Raw genomic sequence first — 11,779 nt, 5'->3', positions numbered from 1 at the left:
GGAGAGGCCGGGCGTCCAGGACCGGATGGTTTCCTGGGAAAGAAAGGACCGTCTGGACCGACAGGTACGTAGGATGAAGATGTGCGGCTGTGGCACCTTGTGCTCCGCCAGCACCTAACCCTAACCCATAAGACGTGACGTTTACTGCTGCTGTCCTGCAGGACTAAAGGGCCGTGAGCACATCCAAGACGTGGTGTGGATCCCAGGGGACCAGGGGCTGCCAGGGAACCCAGGGTCGAGGGGAGAGCATGGAGCTCCTGGAGCGCATGGACGTCCTGCACCCGAAGGTACAGAGAGGAACCACCCCAGATCTAAGATCTCTATATAAAGTAGCTCATACCTATGGGGGTATAGCTAATGGGGATCCTTCCAATTAATAAACAAAACAATACTGAAGCTGGGTATTGTTCTCTAATGCAGGCAACCAAGGCCTCAAAGGGGCCATCGGTCTGGACGGGCCGGTCGGACTGACTGGGTTCCAGGGCCTGAAGGGAGACCAAGGCTTTCCTGGACCACAAGGTGAGGTGCTCACTCACTGGGGGGTTATCTCGTGACGTTAGAATTATAAGGTTCTATCTCCATTTTTTGGTCAAAATTGAGTTTTTTACATAATCTGATCGATTAGGTGTTTATTAATGCCTGTGTGGTGTTGTTTTTAAAATGTTGAATTTTTTTTAGTTAGTAATTAATCAAATACAAAGGTTCCATCTCACAAAACATAATGTAATGTAAAAACTTTGACGCTCAATATCTCTGAACTGCCCTAAACGGAGATAGAACCTTATAATTCTAAGCTCACGACCTGTCAGTGTACTACTTTGTTACGGCCTTTTCCTACCAGTCTATCACGCCGTTTTCTATCACCAAGGCGAGTCTATACATAACTACGTTCACTTTAATTAAATGTTCACTTCATTTAGGATTAGGGGTTAGAACAGCCGTGCCTTTTTTACCTACTAAGAGAGCCGCCTCTTTACAATGCTCAAGCTGCTATTTACACACAATGACCACTAGTTGGGTTTAGTCAGGGCTCCCACGGGTCCTTGAAATCCTTGAATTTGAGGAAAAGAAATCAAGCTCTTGTTGTTGAAAATAGACATGGGTCATTGAAAGTGCTTGAATTCCCCCCTCCCTCTCTCTGTTTAATTGTTGTCTGTGAGCGGATAGTTCCTATTATATAAATTCTCATCTAGATCTGTCTCTCAAACTATGCCGTGTTGGGTCCTTTAATTTGAGGGGAATTGAGTCTTGAAAGTCCTTGAAAGGTGCTTGAATGTGATGTTTCAGAAGGTGTGGGAACCCTGTATAAATTAGTGACCTTGTGTTTCCTCAGGTATACAAGGTGTGCAGGGGCCTCCAGGGGCCAAGGGTCCCCGGGGCTCCCCAGGTCCCTACTACTCCGGCCCCATCGAGGACGGCTTCCTGTTCACCAGACACAGCCAGAGACACAACGTGCCCCAGTGCCCCGGCGGCAGCAACCTGATCTACTCTGGATACTCCCTCCTCTTCATCAACGGCAACAACAGAGGTCATGGTCAGGATCTGGGTATGTATGAGCACACACACACACACACACACACACACACACGCACACACACACACACACACACACACACATACACATACATTTGCGAATTGCTCTTCCCTTGGAACTTAGATCAGCGGTCTCGGTTGAAGCATTTAAAAAACCGCTCAAGACTGTCCTGTAGCCTACAGACAAGCTTTTGGCTAACCCCAAAAGCCTGTCTTTTTTTGTGTATTTTGTATTATTTGTTGTACACTTGTTATTTGTTTCTTGTTTTTATTTTGACTTGTTTACCTATTTCTTTTAACCTGCTATTACTTTTGCTCTTTAACTATGTTTTTATAGCCACATGTAAATCACTTTGTGACCACTGGGGCCTCATTTATAAAAAAGTACTTGAACGTCATCTTTGACTTTCACGTAAGCAAATTTTTCTAAACGGACGTAAGCATTATTTATAAAACGGGCTGAGATGGTTTAAAGTTGCGTACGTGCTTCCTTCTATAAATACCAACGCAGGTCAAATGAACGCGGGTGAATGAGGTTTGTATTAACGCCCTGTGATAGCGGCTCAATTATAGCGGCTGAATTAAGCCAAGTGCTATAATATAGGGTAGGCGTTCGTCTGGAAGCGGGAGAGGGCAGAGAAGGGTGGCTTCTCGGTAAGTTGCATTTGTAACGTTTGATCATGACAACTAACCAGGCACATGCTTATACTCAGTACTCAAGTTGTAAAAGAAAATCAGGGGAGGTGGTGGATTTTATCATATGAGGACAATTTTTGCATCCCCTCAGCGTCAGTGACTTCAGTTTCAGTAACTTGGTAAAAATGTCATTGCATGTGTGCGCACCTTGAAATAGCAGTAATACCACGTTCATTGATAAAATGACATAAAGTATGGAAAGAGGGGGGCGATTTTGACTGTTTTTTATTTCTGGGGGGATGCCATCCCCCCTCAACTCGAGTGCTGCTTATACCGTAATAATATAATGGTCTTATTCTTATCAGGTGGTCTTATTCTTATATGGCTGCTCACTCCCTTTGCGAACTCCCAGACACCGGAGAAACTCCAGTATAATGTAGCGCGTGGCCGGGCAAGGTCCGTTGTGGAAGGCACTAGGCACGTTGAAGGGGAGATAGACAGCTCCGGAGGGATATAAAGGAAGACTGAAATACAATCATAAACATCAGTTCCTTTTAAATCTTGAATTAAACTAATTTTCTCGGCTGATAACAACATCGTTAATTTTATTACGAGCCACTTGCATGAATTACAGTAGGCAGTGCGTCTCACATGCCTGTAATAACTCTGCATAACCAGTAGGTAATGTGCGTAAGCAAGTTGAATACTCGACGTAGAGCTACGATCGTTTCCACGGTCAAATTGACTCACGTTGAAATTGTATAAATCACTACGTTGACGTGGTTTTCTACGTACGACACGGGTAAGATTAACATTTGATCTGAGTACTTTCTATAAATGAGGCCCCTGGTCTGTGATAGGTGCTATAGAAATAAACATACTTACTTACTTACTTACTTACACGCACGCACCCACGCACGCACACACACACATACATACACACAACATTTTAAAAATAACACCACACAGGCATTAATAAACACCTAATGGATCAGATTATGTAAAAAAAAAATGGAGATAGAACCTTATAATTCTAACGTCACGATACGCTGCTTCCCTCCTCTGGTCCTCAGGCACCCTGGGTAGCTGCCTGCCCCGCTTCTCCACCATGCCCTTCCTCTTCTGCAACACGGACAACACCTGCCGCTACGCCTCCCGCAACGACTACTCCTATTGGCTGTCCACCGACGAGGCGATGCCCAGCGACATGGCTCTCATCTCTGGGGAGTCGCTGGAGAAATACGTCAGCAGGTGAGCAGCCACCTCGACACTGGTCGAACTCTCACAGGGTCGAACTCTTTGAACTCTTAGAAAAAATTATTCGATTTCCTCTTTTTTCCCAGTTGGGGGAACCCATTGAAAACCATTTTGGGGTCATCATCATCACCGGTACAACCCTTTTGGACTCCATTTTTAGATCCTCTGTGTTTCTACATGTTCATGGTTGCCATGCGCTGCGATGGCTGCCTGTTTGTTCAGCTCTCACTAATTTCTTTACTTTAATACTTTTTTAAATGTTTTTATTGTGCTTTTGTTACCTGCCTTTTTATGCATCTATCTATTCTTAGTAGTGGTGGTATTATTATTATTATTATTAATATTATTATTATTATTATTATTACAGGGACAAATTAAGAACTATTTGTGTAGAGAGATAACCAAGGAAGCAGTCTGTTTCTCAGGCCATGGGTCTTTGGTTTTCTCATATCCCTACCAATATGTGTTGACTGATGTTGGTGAATTAACCCTTCTTATGTATGTCATATGAATGCTCTGGATGTGGATTTCATTGCTGTGAAGGGACTTGTTAGCACTGGGGATAACATCAAGTCTTGTGGTCCCTCTTTGTCCCTCTGTCTCTGTTCCAGATGTGCAGTTTGTGAGACCAAGGCAAACGTCATCGCTGTTCACAGTCAGACCAACCAAATCCCCGGGTGTCCACAGGGCTGGCTCTCACTGTGGGCCGGCTATTCATTCGTCATGGTAAGAGGATTGTTCTAGATCAGCGCTTCCTGGTAAGAGCATTGTTCTAGATCAGCGGTTCCCAACCTTTTTGGGCTCACTTTAAAAAATCTCTAAAGTATTCGCAGCCCACACAAAATTGCGTCTCATCATTATTCTCTTATTCTTATTGGATATTTCATATGCATCATCATACAATCGTCATACATACAGTGCAGTAGGCCTAGTAGGAGCACACTGATTATGCATTTTTGAAGGGTTTAAAGACAGTACCAAAAAAAATACTATTCTAAAAAAATATTTTGCCCATGATTTAGCAGCCCACTTGCAGTAATGGGCTATACAGTATAAGGGGTTGGCTTGCTGGTTTTAAGAGCCTTTTGTATGGAAATTAACTATGTCAGCATCCATAATGCGGGCTCCCCGCTTCAGCCATTAGACCTCTGCAGCTCATCCAGAATGCTGCTGCCCGGCTGGTATTCAACCTCCCCAAATACTCGCATGTCACCCCTCTCCTTCGCACCCTGCACTGGCTCCCGATAGCAGCTCGCATCAGATTCAAGACCCTGGTGCTTGCATACCAGGCAGCTAAAGGGACAGCCCCTGCCTACCTGAAGGAAATGGTAACCCCCCAAACCCCTGCCCGCTCACTCCGCTCCTCCACCTCGGCTGGCCGACTGGCCCCACCTCCTCTACACAGCAGTCGGGCTGCCCGATCACGTCTCTTCACAACACTGGCTCCCCGCTGGTGGAATGAGCTCCCAACGGCTGTCAGAACGGCAGAGTCACTACCCATCTTCCGTCGTAGACTGAAGACCCATCTCTTCAGGTTACATCTTAACTGCTCCTCCTGAGACATCTTCTGACCCTCACCACTACGTCTCCTAAAGACACCCGCTTTCCCCCTACTGTGTCCCTAAGAACTTCTATTGCCCCCCTTGTACTGTTTCTCAGTTTCTCCAAAAAAAAAAAAAAGAAAAAAAACGTTTTAGTAGAAGGCGATAATAGGGAGAAGGTTTTTCCTTCTATCAGTGGCCCCGGGCCCGAGCTAGAGTACTCTTCCTGCAACGAATGGTGGACTGCTGATTCACATGCTTAGGATTCAAATGTATTGATTGTAAGTCGCTTTGGAATAAGGCGTCTGCTAAATGCCAAAAATGTAAATGTAAATAATACTTCCATAATACCATAATCATGTCGGGATCTGATGTAATGATCAGACTTTTCTTTCGAAACATGTGAATACGTTTCCGCGATGTTGAAAATCAACGACACGTCGCTAGTCAACTAACTCAGCTTGTTTTGTGAGCCTGCTAACAATGTAAAGTAGTGTTCTAGTTAACTAGGTAGCAGTGGGGGGGATTACTCACCCAATCCATTTTCGTTGCAGTATTTTGGCTTGACTAGCGACTAGTTTGTGTTGAGATTCTCAACAACGTTGAAACGTAGTTCCGTGTTTCAAAAGAAAAAGTCTGAACATTTTGATCGGTTGAGGACATGAGGACCAAACCATTAGAATGAGCTTCCCACGGCTGTCAGAACTGCAGAGTCACTACCCATCTTCCGTCGTAGACTGAAGACCCATCTCTTCAGGTTACACCTTAACTGCTCCTCCTGAGACATCTTCTGCCCCTCAGCACTGCGTCTCCTGAAGACACCCACTTTTCCCCTCTACTGTGTCCCTAAAAACTTATATTGCCCCCCTTGTACTGTTTCTCTGTTTCTCCAGTGTCAAAAATAAATAAATAAATAAATAGAATTGCTTTAGAAGAAGATTTTTCCTTCTATCAAGAGCCCCGGGCCTGAGCTGGATTACTCTTCCTGCTATGACTGGTGGATTGATGATTCACTTGCTTAGTATTCAAATGTATTGATTATAAGTCGCTTTGGAATAAGGCGTCTGCTAAATGCCAAAAATGTAAAATGTAGTGCCCCGCGGTGGTGTAGCGGTCTAAGCACTGGCCACTAGTGCATGCTGCCCACCGGGGACTGGGTTCGAATCCCAGCTCGCCAGATCCGGATATGGCTGGGGCACACACGGGGAGCGGCATATTGGGCGGCCGCTCCCGAGGGCGGTATAGGAGTATTTCCGGACAAGGATCCGTCGCGCAACAGCGCCCCCGGGGTGCCGGAATAACAGGTGCTGGGCTCGAGGAGCCAGTCAGCTAGTCTGCCTGGCGGCCTCCTCTGGGACTGCCGGCCACGGGGTCGTGCGGCGGATCCTTCGCAATAGGCAGGGGATAATTGGATGCTAGGTTGGGTTCAATTGGCTACCAAATTGGGTGAAAAAGGGATAAAATCTGGAAAATAAATAAATAAATGTAAACGTGTCACATATTGGTCATGTGATCATCTTTGTTTCAAGCAAACGGGCGCTGGAGCTGAGGGATCCGGTCAACCTCTGGCCTCTCCTGGCTCCTGTCTGGAAGAGTTCCGGAAGATTCCCTTCATCGAGTGCCACGGACGAGGGACCTGCAACTACTATACTGACTCCTACAGCTACTGGCTGGCCTCCCTGGACCCAGAGAAAATGTTCAGGTAAACCAGATGTGTTAAACTAGATTGTTTTATTATCTGCTCGTCTGGTAAAGCACAGCTACAGAGAGTTGTTCATGTACCTAGGGGGTTGAGGAACCAGTGGGTATGTAACTAGGGTGATGATGTGAACCTGAAACGGGTGTATTTTATCTCACACCAATTCTTCACAATGACAAACACATTTCGTGAGCTTAGAATGATAAGGTTCTATCTCCGTTTAGGGTAGTTCAGAGATATTGAGCGTCAAAGTTTTTACATTCCATTATGTTTTGTGAGATGGAACCTTTGTTTTATGAATTACTAACTCAAAAATGTCAACATTTTAAAAATAACACACACAGGCATTAATAAACACCTAATCCTAATGGATCAGATTATGTAAAAAAAAAACTCAATTTTGACAAAAATGGAGGTAGAACCTTATAATTCTAACGTCACGAATTCTCTAGATTTGGCACAATGTTCCTTGATGTTCACATGGGAAACACTACCATTCCGAATGCTAAACTCAAACCACCAATCACACCGTCACACTCCTCAAATGGGCAAACACCTATTGCTTTTGAATTAGCGATCATAGCTTTAGCAATAAATTATGAGCTCTCCTGAGTTGGAGAACAATGGATGCCAACTTTGCAGAGAAAGGTAGAGCGAGAGATGTGAGAGTCAGAGGAGGAGGAGGAGGAGGACGAGCGACAGCAAGAGGACTAGAAGAAGACTACGAGCTCGGAGAGCAAATCGCCTCTGATGAGATTTGGGCCACTTTGGTTGACCATGTCGATGAAGTCGGTTTCAACCTCGCAAAAAGGAGGACGGCAACGGGGAAGGAATGTCATCGGCCAGCGTGACATTGTCGAGGTTCCTGGCCAGCGAGGGGGGAACATCACCATGGGAACATCACCATGGGAACATCACCATGTGGTGCGCAGCTATAAATCACCAAGGCGTCCTCCATCACCATTCAACCCTTGGCCCCTACAATAGTGCCCATCTCATCACTTTCCTGGACACACAACACTATTATCCTCATCCTAGCCGAGCAGATGGATGGCCCAGAACATTCCAGGTACGTTGTCATCTGGGACAACGTACGTTTCCACCGGGCTGCTCCGGTCCCGCAGCTGGTTCATCGACCACCTACTTTTTTCCGTTCTTCCTCTGCCACCAAATTCTCCATTTCTCAACCCTATTGAGCCGTTTTTTTCAGCTTGGTGTTGGAAGGTATATGAACGCAGGCCCCATGAGTGCATCATACCCCTTCTACAAGCAACGGAGAACGCATTGGCGATATAGCTGCTGAACTATTTCAGGGCTGGATTCGTCCTGCCAAACGATACTTTCCCTGCTACTCGGCCAGGGGGAACATGGCCTGTGATGTCGATGAGGTCCTGTGGCCAGACAGAAAGGAAAGGCAGGATGCTGTCCTAATTTTCGTTTTCTTTACATTAGCAGAAGGCTTATTTTATTTTTTTCTATTGTTTGTTCTGTATGAAGAACATTTGACAAATCCAACTGTTTGCTGAGATGTGTACAGTATTTCAGAATAAAAACAAACATTCTGTTGTTGTTTGTATGTTTTATTGAGTATGAAAACATAATAGTTTATAACAGGCTACTGTACGTGTGTAGTCTATCACTGAAAATGCAAAAGGCCTACACTGATAATCTTATCATAGTACTGTTTTCCGCTGATCATATTTTTTTCCATTGAGCACATCAGTGTTCAATTGGTTCTTAGAAGTGTCTATTCATTTGATGGTGTGTGTGTGTGTGTGATTTGACGACAACATTTCATTTTGAGAAGACATAACCTTATTCTTGTGATTTTATGCATCTATGCTTTTTCTAAAATGTGTTTTCTTTTTCCTTTCCTAAACACCAGGGGAGCCTCCCCTCCTAAATGTCGTTGTTTGGTACCTGTACTGTAGCAATTACAAATAAAGTCCATTCCATTCCATTTTGAATGCAGTGTTTGCTTTTGCAAGAGACCTGTGGAGTTTAGGGAGTTTTTGTGATTTGTGTTAAGAGTGAAGAGAAAATGAGCTATCCTTTCAGAAAAAACATGTTAAAGCGATAGAGGAAAAATTGTAATACTTCTTGATAACTGTACTTAAAAATCACTAACTGTAACTGTGATTACACATCTTTTCTCACCCGAGTATTTAACGCAGCATCATTGTGTGTTTCTTTCTGCCTCTTTTATAACAGTAAACCAAAACCCCAGACAGTGAAAGGAAACTGCCCGGGGAGCATCGTCAGTCGCTGTCAGGTGTGTATGAAGCAGTGGCAACCCTAGGACCCAGGGGCCCAGGGCGACGACTGGACTGGAGATGCACTACTTCTATTAGCCACTGTGGGGCAGCAGAGAGACTGATCAGTTCAATGAAGACTCTTTTTCAGTCATGGTGCTTGGGAGACCTTTGAGTGGCTTCCACTTGACTTCCTCTTTGTTTTTCATTTCAGCCCATTGTTTTTTGTGTGTACATTTTTTTGTGTGTAAATTGTCTGGACTGTTTTATGGCAGATGGGTTCTGTGTGCTCCAGTCTTATCATATCAACTTTAAACTAAAAAAGCAAACTGGCCTGTCAAACTGCCTGACTGGTTGTCTAATGTGGGGTGCTATGTTGTCCAAACGGTGCTACAAGATCGGCTGTTGTTTTGACAGATAGCTGAGACGGTATAAGTGGCCTTATTAGCCATTGAGCTCAGAGGAAAAAGGCTTGAGTGATGATGACATCATTGACGTGTCATTCCCGTTAGAATGCCACAGCTACTTTCTAGTAAACGTGTACAAAGCCTTAGGTCTCTAAAACTGTAGTTGATTGTGTTTATAACTACACACAATGGAATATGTTTCTGTTGTTATCACTTTGTCAGGGAGACATTTAATAATCATCATTGTTAAGAATTTCATGACTTGCTTTTAACTTGTCAACCCCCCCCCCCTAAGATGTACTGTAGTATTTATATGAAGATCACCACTGTTAGTATAATTTTCGGTGTCCATTGGCATTGTGCATAAACATTTATTTTGACTCTCTCTCAATGCACTCACTCCAATGGCAACATAACCTGTGTTTATAGCATTTATTGTACTTCCAAAAATGAATTTGCATTTCCCTTTTACTGTGTGTTGATATTACCTTTATCAACCTTATTGCTTCCATTGGTATGACTGTAGCCTTTTTTAACTGACATAAAAAAATACAAATATATATATATATTGTACATGACACAATCCAGCACTGTACCAAGAAACAAAGTGTTGTCTGTACTGTTACTGTTGCACTTGGTTCTATAACGGATGCACTTGATTAACAGGACGTGACGTTAGAATGATAAGGTTCTATCTCCATTTTTGGTCCAAATTGAGTTTTTTACATAATCTGATCCATTAGGTGTTATTAATGCCTGTGTGGTGTTGTTTTTAAAATGTTGCATTTTTTTTTGTTAGTAATTAATAAAATACAAAGGTTCCATCTCACTAAACATAATGGAATGTAAAAACTTTGACGCTCAATATCTCTGAACTACCCTAAACGGAGATAGAACCTTATCATTCTAAGCTCACGAGGATCTGTGACGCTCATTTCTGTGTGGTGGACGTCTTCGCCATAATAGTGTTGTCATTCATGTACAAATGGATTCTAACTTCTGTATATTTATAGACTATTTAAAAAAAGAGCCATTCTGTTGCTACATTTATTGTCTGCCTGTGTGCTTCATGTTTTTTTCTGTTCTTGGAGTTGCTACAGTAGATTTGATTTCATCACATTCAATTATTATTATTATTATTATTATTAGGGATAGAAAAAGGAAACATTTTTAGTTTAGGATTACCTTTAGCCATAGGATTTAGAAGGGCTTCTATTTTAGATAATCTTCCCAAAACTTCTAAAGGTATCCTTTTATGCAATATTACCATATCCTCTGTATTGTATCAGACTGAACTGATCCCAGCCACAATCATCAAGGGATGTGTTTAATTAAGCAATATCACACAAGAGGGAGTGTGTTATACTGAATATCAGCACGGCTGTGATTCGGTCGTAGGTACGAGGCCGCAGGCCTATTCAGTATAACAGCATGACCTCGAGTGTGATATTGCTTTTATACAACAGTTCTACATTACTATTAGTTAACAGTAATAAGTGACAACAGATTATGATTTCTTTGTTTATTTAATCATTTATTTTGGCTCTGTCAAGAAAAAATAGTTCCGCAACTGGATTGTTGCCTAGTAACCTGAACACAAACATCTGCAGGGTAGCTACTTTGTATTAACGGTCATTTCGGAGTGATACATATAGTTAAAAGTCCCAGTGCTGTTATACTGTATATCAGCACTCATGGAATGCCTCTTGTCCAATCAAATTACTTGGTCGGAACTAACTGTTGTATAACTTCCCGTTCTCCTCTATTGGAACAGTCACCATGGAAATGAATGAAATCAGAGCTGAGTCATTGTATGTGCTGTGTTTTTACTAAAGTACTAAAGTTGTCAGTCAAACAGGGAATATCTGTGTACAGTATACATGTATGCATGACTGTTAGCTACTATAGAGATACTGACTGCCATAGTAATTGTTGGCACATGTTGGCAGGTTGGGAGTAAAGATGGTGGGAGTAAATGGTGTACCATACTAGACATGCATCTAATATGCATGTCCCTAAAACACATCTTCAAGCTCAGCTATACAATAATGGCTACACCTTAGATACCTGTGTCGTTAACCCCTACAGCCAAGCTAGTACTTCTAACTACCTATATTGTGTAGTAACAACATTTCCTGGTCAAAATGACATCGATCCTACTTACTTTATTACTTTACTCTGCTTGTTTATAAAGCTCTCACTGGCATAGCACCAGAATATTTGAAAGACCTTTTGCTAGCATATCAGCCCAATAGAGCTCTCAGGTCTTCTGACGCTGGTTTTCTCTGTGTACCACATGTACAAAAGAAGAGATTTGGCGAGGCTGCATTCTCATTGTATGCTCCCAGATTGTGGAATGCACTGCCAGTTTACATTAGGGATGCAACCTCAGCACATTATGTTCAAGTCAAGACTAAAAAAAACATATTTTTAATATTGCCTTTAAATGACTAA

This window comes from Nansenia antarctica (genome assembly GCF_963989245.1).
Source record: "Nansenia antarctica genome assembly, chromosome: 19".
Classification (NCBI taxonomy): Eukaryota; Metazoa; Chordata; class Actinopteri; order Argentiniformes; family Microstomatidae; genus Nansenia; species Nansenia antarctica.
The sequence above is the reverse complement of the archived record's forward strand: the minus strand, read 5'-3'. Positions refer to the sequence as shown.